Source organism: Nerophis lumbriciformis, unplaced genomic scaffold (genome assembly GCF_033978685.3).
Source record: "Nerophis lumbriciformis unplaced genomic scaffold, RoL_Nlum_v2.1 HiC_scaffold_59, whole genome shotgun sequence".
Classification (NCBI taxonomy): Eukaryota; Metazoa; Chordata; class Actinopteri; order Syngnathiformes; family Syngnathidae; genus Nerophis; species Nerophis lumbriciformis.
Window position 1 is genome coordinate 150,001 of NW_027316601.1, and position 20,000 is coordinate 170,000.

Genomic DNA, 20,000 nt, shown 5'->3' on the forward strand with positions numbered 1-20,000 from the left:
ACCTGGGTACAGAACGCCAAATTAGTCCCTCTCCTCGCTGGAAGTCAAAAAAAAAAGGCGTGAATTTGACTAAGTGTCTAGGAGGATGTCCCCTTAAGAAGGCCGACGTGCCTTGGTTCTCTACCTGGGTACGGAACACCAAATTAGTCCCTCTCCTAGCTGGAAGTCCAAAAAAAAGGCGTGAATTTGACTAAGTGTCTAGGAGGATGTCCCTTTAAGAAGGCCGACGTCCCTTGGTTCTCCACCTGGGTACAGAACGCCAAATTAGTCCCTCTCCTAGCTGGAAGTCCAAAAAAAAAGGCGTGAATTTGACTAAGTGTCTAGGAGGATGTCCCCTTAAGAAGGCCGACGTGCCTTGGTTCTCTACCTGGGTACGGAACACCAAATTAGTCCCTCTCCTAGCTGGAAGTCCAAAAAAAAGGCGTGAATTTGACTAAGTGTCTAGGAGCATTTCCCTTTCAGAAGGCCGACGTGCTATGGTTCTCCACCTGGGTACGGAACGCCAAATTAGTCCCTCTCCTAGCTGGAAGTCCAAAAAAAAGGCGTGAATTTGACTAAGTGTCTAGGAGCATTTCCCTTTAAGAAGGCCGACGTGCTATGGTTCTCCACCTGGGTCAGGAACGCCAAATTAGTCCCTCTCCTCGCTGGAAGTCCAAAAAAAAAGGTGTAAATTTGACTAAGTGCCTAGGAGGATGTCCCCTTAAGAAGGCCGACGTGCCTTGGTTCTCTACCTGGGTCAGGAACGCCAAATTAGTCCCTCTCCTCGCTGGAAGTCCAAAAAAAAGGCGGAAATTTGACTAAGTGCCTAGGAGGATGTCCCTTTAAGAAGGCCGACCTGCTATGGTTCTCCACCTGGGTCCGGAAAGCAAAATTAGTCCCTCTCCTCGCTGGAAGTCCCAAAAAAAGGCTGAAATTTGACTAAGTGCCATCATTTTAGAGTACCAGGCCTCTATAGAAAAGTTTGGTTTTTTGTCTATGTGTCATCATTTTAGAGTACCAGGGCTCTATAGAAAAGTTTGGTAAATTTGACTAAGTGCCTAGGAGCATTTCCCTTTAAGAAGGCCGACGTGCTATGGTTCTCCACCTGGGTCAGGAAAGCAAAATTGTCCCTCTCCTCGCTGGAAGTCCAAAAAAAAGGCGTGAATTTGACTAAGTGCCTAGGAGGATGTCCCTTTAAGAAGGCCGACGTGCTATGGTTCTCCACCTGGGTCAGGAAAGCAAAATTGTCCCTCTCCTCGCTGGAAGTCCAAAAAAAAGGCGTGAATTTGACTAAGTGCCTAGGAGGATGTCCCTTTAAGAAGGCCGACCTGCTATGGTTCTCCACCTGGGTCAGGAAAGCAAAATTGTCCCTCTCCTCGCTGGAAGTCCAAAAAAAAGGCGTGAATTTGACTAAGTGCCTAGGAGGATGTCCCCTTAAGAAGGCCGACGTCCCTTGGTTCTCCACCTGGGTACAGAACGCCAAATTAGTCCCTCTCCTAGCTGGAAGTCCAAAAAAAAAGGCGTGAATTTGACTAAGTGTCTAGGAGGATGTCCCTTTAAGAAGGCCGACGTGCTATGGTTCTCCACCTGGGTCTGGAACGCCAAATTAGTCCCTCTCCTCGCTGGAAGTCCAAAAAAAAGGCGGAAATTTGACTAAGTGCCTAGGAGGATGTCCCTTTAAGAAGGCCGACGTGCTATGGTTCTCCACCCGGGTCCGGAACTCAAAATTAGTCCCTCTCCTAGCTGGAAGTCCAAAAAAAAAAGGTGTAAATTTGACTAAGTGTCTAGGAGGATGTCCCTTTAAGAAGGCCGACCTGCTATGGTTCTCCACCCGGGTCCGGAACTCAAAATTAGTCCTTCTCCTAGTTGGAAGTCATCAAAAAAAGGCGGAAATTTGACTAAGTGCCATCATTTTAGAGTACCAGGACTATAGTGGGGGAATTGGAGCCCTCTGGTGGACACTCGCCGCAAATGCACCCTGAATTAAAGACATTATTTCCAGTTCTTTTGGGGCCCTATTTTCAGGCGTAAATTTGACTAAGTGTCTAGGGGCATGTCCCTTTAAGAAGGCCGACCTGCTATGGTTCTCCACCTGGGTCTGGAACGCCAAATTAGTCCCTCTCCTCGCTGGAAGTCCAAAAAAAAGGCGTGAATTTGACTAAGTGCCTAGGAGGATGTCCCTTTAAGAAGGCTGACCTGCTATGGTTCTCCACCCGGGTCAGGAAAGCAAAATTGTCCCTCTCCTCGCTGGAAGTCCAAAAAAAAGGCGTGAATTTGACTAAGTGCCTAGGAGCATTTCCCTTTAAGAAGGCCGACGTGCTATGGTTCTCCACCTGGGTCAGGAAAGCAAAATTGTCCCTCTCCTCGCTGGAAGTCCAAAAAAAAGGCGTGAATTTGACTAAGTGCCTAGGAGCATTTCCCTTTAAGAAGGCCGACGTGCTATGGTTCTCCACCCGGGTACGGAAAGCAAAATTAGTCCCTCTCCTCGCTGGAAGTCCAAAAAAAAGGCGGAAATTTGACTAAGTGCCTAGGAGGATGTCCCTTTAAGAAGGCCGACCTGCTATGGTTCTCCACCCGGGTCCGGAACTCAAAATTAGTCCCTCTCCTAGTCGGAAGTCATCAAAAAAAGGCCGAAATTTGACTAAGTGCCATCATTTTAGAGTACCAGGACTATAGCTGGGGAATTGGAGCCCTCTGGTGGACACTCGCTGCAAATGCACCCTGAATTAAACACATTATTTCCAGTTCTTTTGGGGCCCTATAATTAGTCCCTCTCCTAGCTGGAAGTCCAAAAAAAAAGGCGTGAATTTGACTAAGTGCCTAGGAGGATGTCCCTTTAAGAAGGCTGACCTGCTATGGTTCTCCACCCGGGTCAGGAAAGCAAAATTGTCCCTCTCCTCGCTGGAAGTCCAAAAAAAAGGCGTGAATTTGACTAAGTGCCTAGGAGCATTTCCCTTTAAGAAGGCCGACGTGCTATGGTTCTCCACCTGGGTCAGGAAAGCAAAATTGTCCCTCTCCTCGCTGGAAGTCCAAAAAAAAGGCGTGAATTTGACTAAGTGCCTAGGAGCATTTCCCTTTAAGAAGGCCGACGTGCTATGGTTCTCCACCCGGGTACGGAAAGCAAAATTAGTCCCTCTCCTCGCTGGAAGTCCAAAAAAAAGGCGGAAATTTGACTAAGTGCCTAGGAGGATGTCCCTTTAAGAAGGCCGACCTGCTATGGTTCTCCACCCGGGTCCGGAACTCAAAATTAGTCCCTCTCCTAGTCGGAAGTCATCAAAAAAAGGCCGAAATTTGACTAAGTGCCATCATTTTAGAGTACCAGGACTATAGCTGGGGAATTGGAGCCCTCTGGTGGACACTCGCTGCAAATGCACCCTGAATTAAACACATTATTTCCAGTTCTTTTGGGGCCCTATAATTAGTCCCTCTCCTAGCTGGAAGTCCAAAAAAAAAGGCGTGAATTTGACTAAGTGCCTAGGAGGATGTCCCTTTAAGAAGGCCGACGTGCCTTGGTTCTACACCTGGGTACGGAACGCCAAATTAGTCCCTCTCCTCGCTGGAAGTCCAAAAAAAAGGCGTGAATTTGACTAAGTGCCTAGGAGGATGTCCCTTTAAGAAGGCTGACCTGCTATGGTTCTCCACCCGGGTACGGAAAGCAAAATTAGTCCCTCTCCTCGCTGGAAGTCCAAAAAAAAGGCGTAAATTTGACTAAGTGCCTAGGAGGATGTCCCTTAAAGAAGGCCGACGTGCTATGGTTCTCCACCTGGGTCTGGAACGCCAAATTAGTCCCTCTCCTCGCTGGAAGTCCAAAAAAAAGGCGTGAATTTGACTAAGTGCCTAGGAGGATGTCCCTTTAAGAAGGCCGACGTGCTATGGTTCTCCACCTGGGTCAGGAAAGCAAAATTGTCCCTCTCCTCGCTGGAAGTCCAAAAAAAAGGCGTGAATTTGACTAAGTGCCTAGGAGCATTTCCCTTTAAGAAGGCCGACGTGCTATGGTTCTCCACCTGGGTCAGGAAAGCAAAATTGTCCCTCTCCTCGCTGGAAGTCCAAAAAAAAGGCGTGAATTTGACTAAGTGCCTAGGAGCATTTCCCTTTAAGAAGGCCGACGTGCTATGGTTCTCCACCCGGGTACGGAAAGCAAAATTAGTCCCTCTCCTCGCTGGAAGTCCAAAAAAAAGGCGTAAATTTGACTAAGTGCCTAGGAGGATGTCCCTTTAAGAAGGCTGACCTGCTATGGTTCTCCACCCGGGTGCGGAAAGCAAAATTAGTCCCTCTCCTCGCTGGAAGTCCAAAAAAAAGGCGTGAATTTGACTAAGTGCCTAGGAGCATTTCCCTTTAAGAAGGCCGACGTGCTATGGTTCTCCACCTGGGTCAGGAAAGCAAAATTGTCCCTCTCCTCGCTGGAAGTCCAAAAAAAAGGCGTGAATTTGACTAAGTGCCTAGGAGCATTTCCCTTTAAGAAGGCCGACGTGCTATGGTTCTCCACCCGGGTACGGAAAGCAAAATTAGTCCCTCTCCTCGCTGGAAGTCCAAAAAAAAGGCGTAAATTTGACTAAGTGCCTAGGAGGATGTCCCTTTAAGAAGGCTGACCTGCTATGGTTCTCCACCCGGGTGCGGAAAGCAAAATTAGTCCCTCTCCTCGCTGGAAGTCCAAAAAAAAGGCGTGAATTTGACTAAGTGCCTAGGAGCATTTCCCTTTAAGAAGGCCGACGTGCTATGGTTCTCCACCTGGGTCAGGAAAGCAAAATTGTCCCTCTCCTCGCTGGAAGTCCAAAAAAAAGGCGTAAATTTGACTAAGTGCCTAGGAGGATGTCCCTTAAAGAAGGCCGACGTGCTATGGTTCTCCACCTGGGTCTGGAACGCCAAATTAGTCCCTCTCCTCGCTGGAAGTCCAAAAAAAAGGCGTGAATTTGACTAAGTGCCTAGGAGGATGTCCCTTTAAGAAGGCCGACGTGCTATGGTTCTCCACCTGGGTCAGGAAAGCAAAATTGTCCCTCTCCTCGCTGGAAGTCCAAAAAAAAGGCGTAAATTTGACTAAGTGCCTAGGAGGATGTCCCTTTAAGAAGGCCGACGTGCTATGGTTCTCCACCCGGGTCCGGAACTCAAAATTAGTCCCTCTCCTAGTTGGAAGTCATCAAAAAAAGGCGGAAATTTGACTAAGTGCCATCATTTTAGAGTACCAGGACTATAGCTGGGGAATTGGAGCCCTCTGGTGGACACTCGCTGCAAATGCACCCTGAATTAAAGACATTATTTCCAGTTCTTTTGGGGCCCTATTTTCAGGCGTAAATTTGACTAAGTGTCTAGGGGCATGTCCCTTTAAGAAGGCCGACCTGCTATGGTTCTCCACCTGGGTCTGGAACGCCAAATTAGTCCCTCTCCTCGCTGGAAGTCCAAAAAAAAAGGCGGAAATTTGACTAAGTGTCTAGGAGCATTTCCCTTTAAGAAGGCCGACCTGCTATGGTTCTCCACCTGGGTCAGGAAAGCAAAATTGTCCCTCTCCTCGCTGGAAGTCCAAAAAAAAAGGCGTAAATTTGACTAAGTGCCTAGGAGGATGTCCCTTTAAGAAGGCCGACCTGCTATGGTTCTCCACCTGGGTCAGGAACGCCAAATTAGTCCCTCTCCTCGCTGGAAGTCCAAAAAAAAGGCGGAAATTTGACTAAGTGCCTAGGAGGATGTCCCTTTATGAGGCCGACGTGCTATGGTTCTCCACCTGGGTCAGGAACGCAAAATTAGTCCCTCTCCTCGCTGGAAGTCCAAAAAAAAGGCGTGAATTTGACTAAGTGCCTAGGAGCATTTCCCTTTAAGAAGGCCGACGTGCTATGGTTCTCCACCTGGGTCAGGAAAGCAAAATTGTCCCTCTCCTCGCTGGAAGTCCAAAAAAAAGGCGTGAATTTGACTAAGTGCCTAGGAGGATGTCCCTTTAAGAAGGCCGACGTGCTATGGTTCTCCACCTGGGTCAGGAAAGCAAAATTGTCCCTCTCCTCGCTGGAAGTCCAAAAAAAAGGCGTGAATTTGACTAAGTGCCTAGGAGCATTTCCCTTTAAGAAGGCCGACCTGCTATGGTTCTCCACCTGGGTACGGAACGCCAAATTAGTCCCTCTCCTCGCTGGAAGTCCAAAAAAAAGGCGGAAATTTGACTAAGTGCCTAGGAGGATGTCCCCTTAAGAAGGCCGACGTGCCTTGGTTCTCTACCTGGGTACGGAACGCCAAATTAGTCCCTCTCCTAGCTGGAAGTCAAAAAAAAAGGCGTGAATTTGACTAAGTGCCTAGGAGCATGTCCCTTTAAGAAGGCCGACCTGCTATGGTTCTCCACCTGGGTCTGGAACGCAAAATTAGTCCCTCTCCTAGCTGGAAGTCCAAAAAAAAAGGCGTGAATTTGACTAAGTGTCTAGGAGGATGTCCCCTTAAGAAGGCCGACGTGCCTTGGTTCTCTACCTGGGTACGGGACGCCATATTAGTCCCTCTCCTCGCTGGAAGTCCAAAAAAAAGGCGTGAATTTGACTAAGTGCCTAGGAGGATGTCCCTTTAAGAAGGCTGACCTGCTATGGTTCTCCACCCGGGTACGGAAAGCAAAATTAGTCCCTCTCCTCGCTGGAAGTCCAAAAAAAAAGGCGTGAATTTGACTAAGTGTCTAGGAGGATGTCCCCTTAAGAAGGCCGACGTGCCTTGGTTCTCTACCTGGGTACGGAACGCCAAATTAGTCCCTCTCCTAGCTGGAAGTCCAAAAAAAAGGCGTGAATTTGACTAAGTGTCTAGGAGCATTTCCCTTTAAGAAGGCCGACGTGCTATGGTTCTCCACCTGGGTACGGAACGCCAAATTAGTCCCTCTCCTAGCTGGAAGTCCAAAAAAAAGGCGTGAATTTGACTAAGTGCCTAGGAGCATTTCCCTTTAAGAAGGCCGACGTGCTATGGTTCTCCACCTGGGTACGGAACGCCAAATTAGTCCCTCTCCTAGCTGGAAGTCCAAAAAAAAGGCGTGAATTTGACTAAGTGCCTAGGAGCATTTCCCTTTAAGAAGGCCGACGTGCTATGGTTCTCCACCTGGGTCAGGAAAGCAAAATTGTCCCTCTCCTCGCTGGAAGTCCAAAAAAAAGGCGTGAATTTGACTAAGTGCCTAGGAGCATTTCCCTTTAAGAAGGCCGACGTGCTATGGTTCTCCACCTGGGTCAGGAAAGCAAAATTGTCCCTCTCCTCGCTGGAAGTCCAAAAAAAAGGCGTGAATTTGACTAAGTGCCTAGGAGCATTTCCCTTTAAGAAGGCCGACGTGCTATGGTTCTCCACCCGGGTACGGAAAGCAAAATTAGTCCCTCTCCTCGCTGGAAGTCCAAAAAAAAGGCGTAAATTTGACTAAGTGCCTAGGAGGATGTCCCTTTAAGAAGGCTGACCTGCTATGGTTCTCCACCCGGGTGCGGAAAGCAAAATTAGTCCCTCTCCTCGCTGGAAGTCCAAAAAAAAGGCGGAAATTTGACTAAGTGCCTAGGAGGATGTCCCTTTAAGAAGGCTGACCTGCTATGGTTCTCCACCTGGGTCTGGAACGCCAAATTAGTCCCTCTCCTCGCTGGAAGTCCAAAAAAAAGGCGGAAATTTGACTAAGTGCCTAGGAGGATGTCCCTTTAAGAAGGCCGACGTGCTATGGTTCTCCACCCGGGTCCGGAACTCAAAATTAGTCCCTCTCCTAGTTGGAAGTCATCAAAAAAAGGCGGAAATTTGACTAAGTGCCATCATTTTAGAGTACCAGGACTATAGTGGGGGAATTGGAGCCCTCTGGTGGACACTCGCTGCAAATGCACCCTGAATTAAAGACATTATTTCCAGTTCTTTTGGGGCCCTATTTTCAGGCGTAAATTTGACTAAGTGTCTAGGGGCATGTCCCTTTAAGAAGGCCGACGTGCTATGGTTCTCCACCTGGGTCTGGAACGCCAAATTAGTCCCTCTCCTCGCTGGAAGTCCAAAAAAAAGGCGTGAATTTGACTAAGTGCCTAGGAGGATGTCCCTTTAAGAAGGCCGACGTGCTATGGTTCTCCACCTGGGTCAGGAAAGCAAAATTGTCCCTCTCCTCGCTGGAAGTCCAAAAAAAAGGCGTGAATTTGACTAAGTGCCTAGGAGCATTTCCCTTTAAGAAGGCCGACGTGCTATGGTTCTCCACCTGGGTCAGGAAAGCAAAATTGTCCCTCTCCTCGCTGGAAGTCCAAAAAAAAGGCGTGAATTTGACTAAGTGCCTAGGAGCATTTCCCTTTAAGAAGGCCGACGTGCTATGGTTCTCCACCTGGGTCAGGAAAGCAAAATTGTCCCTCTCCTCGCTGGAAGTCCAAAAAAAAGGCGTGAATTTGACTAAGTGCCTAGGAGCATTTCCCTTTAAGAAGGCCGACGTGCTATGGTTCTCCACCTGGGTCAGGAAAGCAAAATTGTCCCTCTCCTCGCTGGAAGTCCAAAAAAAAGGCGTGAATTTGACTAAGTGCCTAGGAGCATTTCCCTTTAAGAAGGCCGACGTGCTATGGTTCTCCACCCGGGTACGGAAAGCAAAATTAGTCCCTCTCCTCGCTGGAAGTCCAAAAAAAAGGCGTAAATTTGACTAAGTGCCTAGGAGGATGTCCCTTAAAGAAGGCCGACGTGCTATGGTTCTCCACCTGGGTCAGGAAAGCAAAATTGTCCCTCTCCTCGCTGGAAGTCCAAAAAAAAGGCGTGAATTTGACTAAGTGCCTAGGAGGATGTCCCTTTAAGAAGGCTGACCTGCTATGGTTCTCCACCCGGGTACGGAAAGCAAAATTTGTCCCTCTCCTCGCTGGAAGTCCAAAAAAAAGGTGTAAATTTGACTAAGTGCCTAGGAGGATGTCCCTTTAAGAAGGCCGACGTGCTATGGTCCTCCACCTGGGTCAGGAACGCAAAATTGTCCCTCTCCTCGCTGGAAGTCCAAAAAAAAGGTGTAAATTTGACTAAGTGCCTAGGAGGATGTCCCTTTAAGAAGGCCGACGTGCTATGGTCCTCCACCTGGGTCAGGAACGCAAAATTAGTCCCTCTCCTAGTTGGAAGTCATCAAAAAAAGGCGGAAATTTGACTAAGTGCCATCATTTTAGAGTACCAGGACTATAGCTGGGGAATTGGAGCCCTCTGGTGGACACTCGCTGCAAATGCACCCTGAATTAAACACATTATTTCCAGTTCTTTTGGTGTTCCCGGGGAATGAGAGGCCTTTTGTGGGCCAGAAAGAGTGGGGGACCCTTGGAGCCCCTATTTTCAGACAGTTTGGCTTATTTCGGTGACGCCGGGGCGTCCATCAGGTCTTCCCGGGGAATGAGAGGCCTTTTGTGGCCATATGTCAACAAAAGAGTGGGGAAATGGAGCCCTCCGGTGGACTCCCGCTGCAAATGCACCCCCCAAATTAAATACATTAATTCCAGGCCTTTTGGGGCCCTATATTCAGACGGTGTGTAGCCCTCCAGTGGACTCCCGCCTCCAATGCACCCCCCAAATTAAAGACATCACCCCCCAAATTAAAGGCATCATTTCCAGTTCTTTTGGGGCCCTATTTTCAGACAGTTTGGCGGATTTCCTTGACGCCGGGGAGTCCTACAGGTGTTCCCGGGGAATGAGAGGCCTTTTGTGGGCCAGAAAGAGTGGGGAACCCTTGGAGCCCCTATTTTCAGACAGTTTGGCTTATTTCGGTGACGCCGGGGCGTCCATCAGGTCTTCCCGGGGAATGAGAGGCCTTTTGTGGCCATATGTCAACAAAAGAGTGGGGAAATGGAGCCCTCCGGTGGACTCCCGCTGCAAATGCACCCCCCAAATTAAATACATTAATTCCAGGCCTTTTGGGGCCCTATATTCAGACGGTGTGGAGCCCTCCAGTGGACTCCCGCCTCCAATGCACCCCCATAATTATAGACATCACCCCCCAAATTAAACACATTATTTCCAGTTCTTTTGGGCCTCTATTTTCAGACGGTTTGGCGTATTTCCTTGACGCCGGGGAGTCCTACAGGTGTTCCCGGGGAATGAGAGGCCTTTTGTGGGCCAGAAAGAGTGGGGAACCCTTGGAGCCCCTATTTTCAGACAGTTTGCCGTATTTCGGTGACGCCGGGGCGTCCATCAGGTCTTCCCGGGGAATGTGAGGCCTTTCGTGGGCCATATTTTCAGACAGATTGGCCTGTTTCAGTGACGCCGAGGCGTCCATCAGGTCTTCCCGGGGAGTGTGAGGCCTTTTGGGGCCCTATTTTCAGACAGAAAAAAAAGAAAAGTAACCCTTACACTACAAAGGACAGCGGGGAAACGCCCCCCCAGCAAAGTCACAGGGGAAGTGGGGTAGACAAGTGGAGAGTGTCTGGGGAAAAGTCCACAAAATGATCAAAAATCACACCCAGGTACGAGTGCCACAAGTCCCGCCGCGTCCCACCCGAGTCCGAGGTGCCCCCCGCATGCCCAAAACGCACCCAGCAAAGGCGCACTGTGATTGGGAAGAAAAGTTGGGAAAGTGGGCAAAATTCCGGAAAATGACCAAAAACCACACCCAGGTTAGAGCCCCACACGTCCTGCAGTCGCACCCGAGTCCTGGGATGCCCAACATGTCCAAAAAAATCAAAAAAAAGCCCAAAAAATCAAAAAAATCCCCGGGCCGTATCTTGGACGCCGGCGTACCGCGTTCGGCCCTCGTGCCGTAGTTTGGCGACCGATTGTAAAAATTTGCCGCGAACGGCTAGTTTTTTTCCTTGGAGTAAATAGAGAGTAGATCCAGCAGAAAATATGCACTATAAACAAAGAGAGGGGGTTTGGAGGGGGGCAAAAACGCCCTCTTGGAACTTTTGCAGCAGCACACATCAAACTAGCGGGGAGAAGGCATGCATAGCAAAAGGCCACGAAATGATCCAAAATCACACCCAGGTTCGAGTCCCACAAGTCCCGCCGCGTTCCACCAGGGTTCCGGGGTGCCTGACATGTCCACGACGCACCCAGCAAAGGCGCACTGTGATTGGGAAGAAAAGTTGGGAAAGTGGGCAAAAGTCCCGAATTTTATCCAAAATTATACCCAGGTTCGAGTCCCACAAGTCCCGCCGCGTTCCACCAGTGTCTCGGGGTGCCTACAATGTCCACAACGCACCCAGCAAAGGCATCACACCCAGGTTCGAGTCCCACAAGTCCCGCCGCGTTCCACCAGGGTTCCGGGGTGCCTGACATGTCCACGACGCACCCAGCAAAGGCGCACTGTGATTGGGAAGAAAAGTTGGGAAAGTGGGCAAAAGTCCCGAATTTTATCCAAAATTATACCCAGGTTCGAGTCCCACAAGTCCCGCCGCGTTCCACCAGTGTCTCGGGGTGCCTACAATGTCCACAACGCACCCAGCAAAGGCATCACACCCAGGTTCGAGTCCCACAAGTCCCGCCGCGTTCCACCAGGGTTCCGGGGTGCCTGACATGTCCACGACGCACCCAGCAAAGGTGCACTGTGATTGGGAAGAAAAGTTGGGAAAGTGGGCAAAAGTCCCGAATTTGGTCCAAAATCACACCCAGGTTCGAGTCCCACAAGTCCCGCCGCGTTCCACCAGGGTTCCGGGGTGCCTACAATGTCCACAACTTACCCAGCAAAGGCGCACTGTGATTGGGAAGAAAAGTTGGGAAAGTGGGCAAAAGTCCCGAATTTGGTCCAAAATCACACCCAGGTTCGAGTCCCACAAGTCCCGCCGCGTTCCACCAGTGTCTCGGGGTGCCTACAATGTCCACAACGCACCCAGCAAAGGCGCACTGTGATTGGGAAGAAAAGTTGGGAAAGTGGGCAAAAGTCCCGAATTTGGTCCAAAATCACACCCAGGTTCGAGTCCCACAAGTCCCGCCGCGTTCCACCAGTGTCTCGGGGTGCCTACAATGTCCACAACTTACCCAGCAAAGGCGCACTGTGATTGGGAAGAAAAGTTGGGAAAGTGGGCAAAAGTCCCGAATTTGGTCCAAAATCACACCCAGGTTCGAGTCCCACAAGTCCCGCCGCGTTCCACCAGGGTTCCGGGGTGCCTACAATGTCCACGACGCACCCAGCAAAGGCGCACTGTGATTGGGAAGAAAAGTTGGGAAAGTGGGCAAAAGTCCCGAATTTGGTCCAAAATCACACCCAGGTTCGAGTCCCACAAGTCCCGCCGCGTTCCACCGGTGTCCCGGGGGTGCCTACAATGTCCACAACTTACCCAGCAAAGGCGCACTGTGATTGGGAAGAAAAGTTGGGAAAGTGGGCAAAAGTCCCGAATTTTGTCCAAAATCACACCCAGGTTCGAGTCCCACAAGTCCCGCCGCGTTCCACCAGGGTTCCGGGGTGCCTACAATGTCCACGACGCACCCAGCAAAGGCGCACTGTGATTGGGAAGAAAAGTTGGGAAAGTGGGCAAAAGTCCCGAATTTGGTCCAAAATCACACCCAGGTTCGAGTCCCACAAGTCCCGCCGCGTTCCACCAGGGTTCCGGGGTGCCTACAATGTCCACAACGCACCCAGCAAAGGCGCACTGTGATTGGGAAGAAAAGTTGGGAAAGTGGGCAAAAGTCCCGAATTTGGTCCAAAATCACACCCAGGTTCGAGTCCCACAAGTCCCGCCGCGTTCCACCAGGGTTCCGGGGTGCCTACAATGTCCACAACTTACCCAGCAAAGGTGCACTGTGATTGGGAAGAAAAGTTGGGAAAGTGGGCAAAAGTCCCGAATTTGATCCAAAATCACACCCAGGTTTGAGTCCCACAAGTCCCGCCGCGTTCCACCAGGGTTCCGGGGTGCCTGACATGTCCACGACGCACCCAGCAAAGGCGCACTGTGATTGGGAAGAAAAGTTGGAAAAGTGGGCAAAAGTCCGGAAAATGACCAAAAACCACACCCAGGTTAGAGCCCCACACGTCCTGCAGTCGCACCCGAGTCCTGGGATGCCCAACATGTCCAAAAAAATCAAAAAAAGCCCAAAAAATCAAAAAAATCCCCGGGCCGTATCTTGGACGCCGGCGTACCGCGTTCGGCCCTCGTGCCGTAGTTTGGCGACCGATTGTAAAAATTTGCCGCGACCGGCTAGTTTTTTTCCTTGGAGTAAATAGAGAGTAGATCCAGCAGAAAATATGCACTATAAACAAAGAGAGGGAGTTTGGAGGGGGGCAAAGACGCCCTCTTGGAACTTTTGCAGCAGCACACATCAAACTAGCGGGGAGAAGGCATGCATAGCAAAAGTCCACGAAATGATCAAAAATCACACCCAGGTTCGAGTCCCACAAGTCCCGCCGCGTTCCACCAGTGTCTCGGGGTGCCTACAATGTCCACAACTTACCCAGCAAAGGCGCACTGTGATTGGGAAGAAAAGTTGGGAAAGTGGGCAAAAGTCCCGAATTTGGTCCAAAATCACACCCAGGTTCGAGTCCCACAAGTCCCGCCGCGTTCCACCAGGGTTCCGGGGTGCCTACAATGTCCACAACGCACCCAGCAAAGGCATCACACCCAGGTTCGAGTCCCACAAGTCCCGCCGCGTTCCACCAGTGTCTCGGGGTGCCTACAATGTCCACAACTTACCCAGCAAAGGTGCACTGTGATTGGGAAGAAAAGTTGGGAAAGTGGGCAAAAGTCCCGAATTTGATCCAAAAATCACACCCAGGTTCGAGTCCCACAAGTCCCGCCGCGTTCCACCAGTGTCTCGGGGTGCCTACAATGTCCACAACTTACCCAGCAAAGGTGCACTGTGATTGGGAAGAAAAGTTGGGAAAGTGGGCAAAAGTCCCGAATTTGGTCCAAAATCACACCCAGGTTCGAGTCCCACAAGTCCCGCCGCGTTCCACCAGGGTTCCGGGGTGCCTACAATGTCCACCACGCACCCAGCAAAGGCGCACTGTGATTGGGAAGAAAAGTTGGGAAAGTGGGCAAAAGTCCCGAATTTGATCCAAAAATCACACCCAGGTTCGAGTCCCACAAGTCCCGCCGCGTTCCACCAGTGTCTCGGGGTGCCTACAATGTCCACAACTTACCCAGCAAAGGTGCACTGTGATTGGGAAGAAAAGTTGGGAAAGTGGGCAAAAGTCCCGAATTTGGTCCAAAATCACACCCAGGTTCGAGTCCCACAAGTCCCGCCGCGTTCCACCAGGGTTCCGGGGTGCCTACAATGTCCACCACGCACCCAGCAAAGGCGCACTGTGATTGGGAAGAAAAGTTGGGAAAGTGGGCAAAAGTCCCGAATTTGGTCCAAAATCACACCCAGGTTCGAGTCCCACAAGTCCCGCCGCGTTCCACCAGGGTTCCGGGGTGCCTACAATGTCCACAACGCACCCAGCAAAGGCGCACTGTGATTGGGAAGAAAAGTTGGGAAAGTGGGCAAAAGTCCCGAATTTGGTCCAAAATCACACCCAGGTTCGAGTCCCACAAGTCCCGCCGCGTTCCACCAGTGTCTCGGGGTGCCTACAATGTCCACGACGCACCCAGCAAAGGCGCACTGTGATTGGGAAGAAAAGTTGGGAAAGTGGGCAAAAGTCCCGAATTTGGTCCAAAAATCACACCCAGGTTCGAGTCCCACAAGTCCCGCAGCGTTCCACCAGGGTTCCGGGGTGCCTACAATGTCCACAACGCACCCAGCAAAGGCGCACTGTGATTGGGAAGAAAAGTTGGGAAAGTGGGCAAAAGTCCCGAATTTGGTCCAAAATCACACCCAGGTTCGAGTCCCACAAGTCCCGCCGCGTTCCATCAGAGTGCCGGGGTGCCTACAATGTCCACAACTTACCCAGCAAAGGTGCACTGTGATTGGGAAGAAAAGTTGGGAAAGTGGGCAAAAGTCCCGAATTTGGTCCAAAATCACACCCAGGTTCGAGTCCCACAAGTCCCGCCGCGTTCCACCAGGGTTCCGGGGCGCCTACAATGTCCACAACGCACCCAGCAAAGGCGCACTGTGATTGGGAAGAAAAGTTGGGAAAGTGGGCAAAAGTCCCGGATTTTATCCAAAATCACACCCAGGTTCGAGTCCCACAAGTCCCGCCGCGTTCCACCAGTGTTCCGGGGTGCCTGACATGTCCACAACTTACCCAGCAAAGGCGCACTGTGATTGGGAAGAAAAGTTGGGAAAGTGGGCAAAAGTCCCGGATTTAATCCAAAATCACACCCAGGTTCGAGTCCCACAAGTCCCGCCGCGTTCCACCAGGGTTCCGGGGTGCCTACAATGTCCACGACGCACCCAGCAAAGGTGCACTGTGATTGGGAAGAAAAGTTGGGAAAGTGGGCAAAAGTCCCGAATTTGGTCCAAAATCACACCCAGGTTCGAGTCCCACAAGTCCCGCCGCGTTCCTCCAGTGTTCCGGGGTGCCTGACATGTCCACAACTTACCCAGCAAAGGCGCACTGTGATTGGGAAGAAAAGTTGGGAAAGTGGGCAAAAGTCCCGAATTTGGTCCAAAATCACACCCAGGTTCGAGTCCCACAAGTCCCGCCGCGTTCCACCAGGGTTCCGGGGTGCCTACAATGTCCACAACTTACCCAGCAAAGGCGCACTGTGATTGGGAAGAAAAGTTGGGAAAGTGGGCAAAAGTCCCGAATTTGGTCCAAAATCACACCCAGGTTCGAGTCCCACAAGTCCCGCCGCGTTCCACCGGTGTCCCGGGGGTGCCTGGCATGTCCACAACTTACCCAGCAAAGGCGCACTGTGATTGGGAAGAAAAGTTGGGAAAGTGGGCAAAAGTCCCGAATTTGGTCCAAAATCACACCCAGGTTCGAGTCCCACAAGTCCCGCCGCGTTCCACCAGGGTTCCGGGGTGCCTACAATGTCCACGACGCACCCAGCAAAGGCGCACTGTGATTGGGAAGAAAAGTTGGGAAAGTGGGCAAAAGTCCCGAATTTGGTCCAAAATCACACCCAGGTTCGAGTCCCACAAGTCCCGCCGCGTTCCACCAGGGTTCCGGGGTGCCTACAATGTCCACAACGCACCCAGCAAAGGCGCACTGTGATTGGGAAGAAAAGTTGGGAAAGTGGGCAAAAGTCCCGAATTTGGTCCAAAATCACACCCAGGTTCGAGTCCCACAAGTCCCGCCGCGTTCCACCAGGGTTCCGGGGTGCCTACAATGTCCACAACGCACCCAGCAAAGGCGCACTGTGATTGGGAAGAAAAGTTGGGAAAGTGGGCAAAAGTCCCGAATTTGGTCCAAAATCACACCCAGGTTCGAGTCCCACAAGTCCCGCCGCGTTCCACCAGAGTGCCGGGGTGCCTACAATGTCCACAACTTACCCAGCAAAGGCGCACTGTGATTGGGAAGAAAAGTTGGGAAAGTGGGCAAAAGTCCCGAATTTGGTCCAAAATCACACCCAGGTTCGAGTCCCACAAGTCCCGCCGCGTTCCACCAGTGTCTCGGGGTGCCTACAATGTCCACAACGCACCCAGCAAAGGCGCACTGTGATTGGGAAGAAAAGTTGGGAAAGTGGGCAAAAGTCCCGAATTTGGGCCAAAATCACACCCAGGTTCGAGTCCCACAAGTCCCGCCGCGTTCCACCAGGGTCTCGGGGTGCCTACAATGTCCACAACTTACCCAGCAAAGGTGCACTGTGATTGGGAAGAAAAGTTGGGAAAGTGGGCAAAAGTCCCGAATTTGGTCCAAAATCACACCCAGGTTCGAGTCCCACAAGTCCCGCCGCGTTCCACCAGGGTTCCGGGGTGCCTACAATGTCCACCACGCACCCAGCAAAGGCGCACTGTGATTGGGAAGAAAAGTTGGGAAAGTGGGCAAAAGTCCCGAATTTGGTCCAAAATCACACCCAGGTTCGAGTCCCACAAGTCCCGCCGCGTTCCACCAGGGTTCCGGGGTGCCTACAATGTCCACAACGCACCCAGCAAAGGCGCACTGTGATTGGGAAGAAAAGTTGGGAAAGTGGGCAAAAGTCCCGAATTTGGTCCAAAATCACACCCAGGTTCGAGTCCCACAAGTCCCGCCGCGTTCCACCAGTGTCTCGGGGTGCCTACAATGTCCACGACGCACCCAGCAAAGGCGCACTGTGATTGGGAAGAAAAGTTGGGAAAGTGGGCAAAAGTCCCGAATTTGGTCCAAAATCACACCCAGGTTCGAGTCCCACAAGTCCCGCCGCGTTCCACCAGGGTTCCGGGGTGCCTACAATGTCCACGACGCACCCAGCAAAGGCGCACTGTGATTGGGAAGAAAAGTTGGGAAAGTGGGCAAAAGTCCCGAATTTGGTCCAAAATCACACCCAGGTTCGAGTCCCACAAGTCCCGCCGCGTTCCACCAGTGTCTCGGGGTGCCTACAATGTCCACGACGCACCCAGCAAAGGCGCACTGTGATTGGGAAGAAAAGTTGGGAAAGTGGGCAAAAGTCCCGAATTTGGTCCAAAATCACACCCAGGTTCGAGTCCCACAAGTCCCGCCGCGTTCCACCAGGGTTCCGGGGTGCCTACAATGTCCACGACGCACCCAGCAAAGGCGCACTGTGATTGGGAAGAAAAGTTGGGAAAGTGGGCAAAAGTCCCGAATTTGGTCCAAAATCACACCCAGGTTCGAGTCCCACAAGTCCCGCCGCGTTCCACCAGTGTCTCGGGGCGCCTACAATGTCCACAACGCACCCAGCAAAGGCGCACTGTGATTGGGAAGAAAAGTTGGGAAAGTGGGCAAAAGTCCCGAATTTGGTCCAAAATCACACCCAGGTTCGAGTCCCACAAGTCCCGCCGCGTTCCACCAGGGTTCCGGGGTGCCTACAATGTCCACGACGCACCCAGCAAAGGCGCACTGTGATTGGGAAGAAAAGTTGGGAAAGTGGGCAAAAGTCCCGAATTTGGTCCAAAATCACACCCAGGTTCGAGTCCCACAAGTCCCGCCGCGTTCCACCAGGGTTCCGGGGTGCCTACAATGTCCACGACGCACCCAGCAAAGGCGCACTGTGATTGGGAAGAAAAGTTGGGAAAGTGGGCAAAAGTCCCGAATTTGGTCCAAAATCACACCCAGGTTCGAGTCCCACAAGTCCCGCCGCGTTCCACCAGGGTTCCGGGGTGCCTACAATGTCCACAACGCACCCAGCAAAGGCGCACTGTGATTGGGAAGAAAAGTTGGGAAAGTGGGCAAAAGTCCCGAATTTGGTCCAAAATCACACCCAGGTTCGAGTCCCACAAGTCCCGCCGCGTTCCACCAGGGTTCCGGGGTGCCTGACATGTCCACGACGCACCCAGCAAAGGCGCACTGTGATTGGGAAGAAAAGTTGGGAAAGTGGGCAAAAGTCCCGAATTTGGTCCAAAATCACACCCAGGTTCGAGTCCCACAAGTCCCGCCGCGTTCCACCAGGGTTCCGGGGTGCCTACAATGTCCACGACGCACCCAGCAAAGGCGCACTGTGATTGGGAAGAAAAGTTGGGAAAGTGGGCAAAAGTCCCGAATTTGGTCCAAAATCACACCCAGGTTCGAGTCCCACAAGTCCCGCCGCGTTCCACCAGGGTTCCGGGGTGCCTACAATGTCCACAACGCACCCAGCAAAGGCGCACTGTGATTGGGAAGAAAAGTTGGGAAAGTGGGCAAAAGTCCCGAATTTGGTCCAAAATCACACCCAGGTTCGAGTCCCACAAGTCCCGCCGCGTTCCACCAGGGTTCCGGGGTGCCTGACATGTCCAAGACGCACCCAGCAAAGGCGCACTGTGATTGGGAAGAAAAGTTGGGAAAGTGGGCAAAAGTCCCGAATTTGGTCCAAAATCACACCCAGGTTCGAGTCCCACAAGTCCCGCCGCGTTCCACCAGGGTTCCGGGGTGCCTACAATGTCCACAACGCACCCAGCAAAGGCGCACTGTGAGTGGGAAGAAAAGTTGGGAAAGTGGGCAAAAGTCCCGAATTTGGTCCAAAATCACACCCAGGTTCGAGTCCCACAAGTCCCGCCGCGTTCCACCAGGGTTCCGGGGTGCCTACAATGTCCACGACGCACCCAGCAAAGGCGCACTGTGATTGGGAAGAAAAGTTGGGAAAGTGGGCAAAAGTCCCGAATTTGATCCAAAATTATGCCCGGGTTGGAGTACCACGAGTCCGGCCGCGTTCCACCGGTGTCCCGGGGGTGCCTGCCATGTCCACAACTTATCCAGCAAAGGCGCACTGTGATTGGGAAGAAAAGTTGGGAAAGTGGGGAAAAAAAGGACCGGAAAATATCCAAAATTATGCCCGGGTTGGAGTACCACGAGTCCGGCCGCGTTCCACCGGTGTCCCGGGGGTGCCTGCCATGTCCACAACTTACCCAGCAAAGGCGCACTGTGATTGGGAAGAAAAGTTGGGAAAGTGGGCAAAAGTCCCGAATTTGATCCAATATTATGCCCGGGTTGGAGTACCACGAGTCCGGCCGCGTTCCACCGGTGTCCCGGGGGTGCCTGCCATGTCCACAACTTACCCAGCAAAGGCGCACTGTGATTCGGAAGAAAAGTTGGGAAAGTGGGGAAAAAAAGGACCGGGAAATATCCAAAATTATGCCCGGGTTGGAGTACCACGAGTCCGGCCGCGTTCCACCGGTGTCCCGGGGGTGCCTGGCACGTCCACAACTTACCCAGCAAAGGCGCACTGTCAGTGGGGAAGACCAAACATGTCTCGGATTTTTTCCAAGTACCTTAACGAGAGAGGCTAAAAAGCACCTGTTTTTACCTTCTCTCGTTGTTGTACTTAGAAAAAAAACGAGAAAAAAAAAAATCTGGGTTTTTTTCTAAGTACCTTAACGAGAGAGGCTAAAAAAAACCATTTTTTACCTTCTCTCGTTGTTGTACTTAGAAAAAAAACGAGAAAAAAAATTTTCCCCATTCATTTCAATGGGAGTTCATTTTTTTTTTGGGATTTTTTCTAAGTACCTTAACGAGAGAGGCTTAATTTTTCACCTACTTTTTACCTTCTCTCGATTTTTCGTTTTTTACCTGGTCGACCAAAACACCTCCATCTCGTTACTATGTGCACCATGTCTGACAGGCTGAAATCACAGGGAACGCGTCCGAGTCAAAGTGAGCTATTTTCGGACACAAATATGGTGTTTTTCCCCTCTATCCTCTGGTTCTTTTTTCAAACTGATCTTCCAGCATCTGAGCG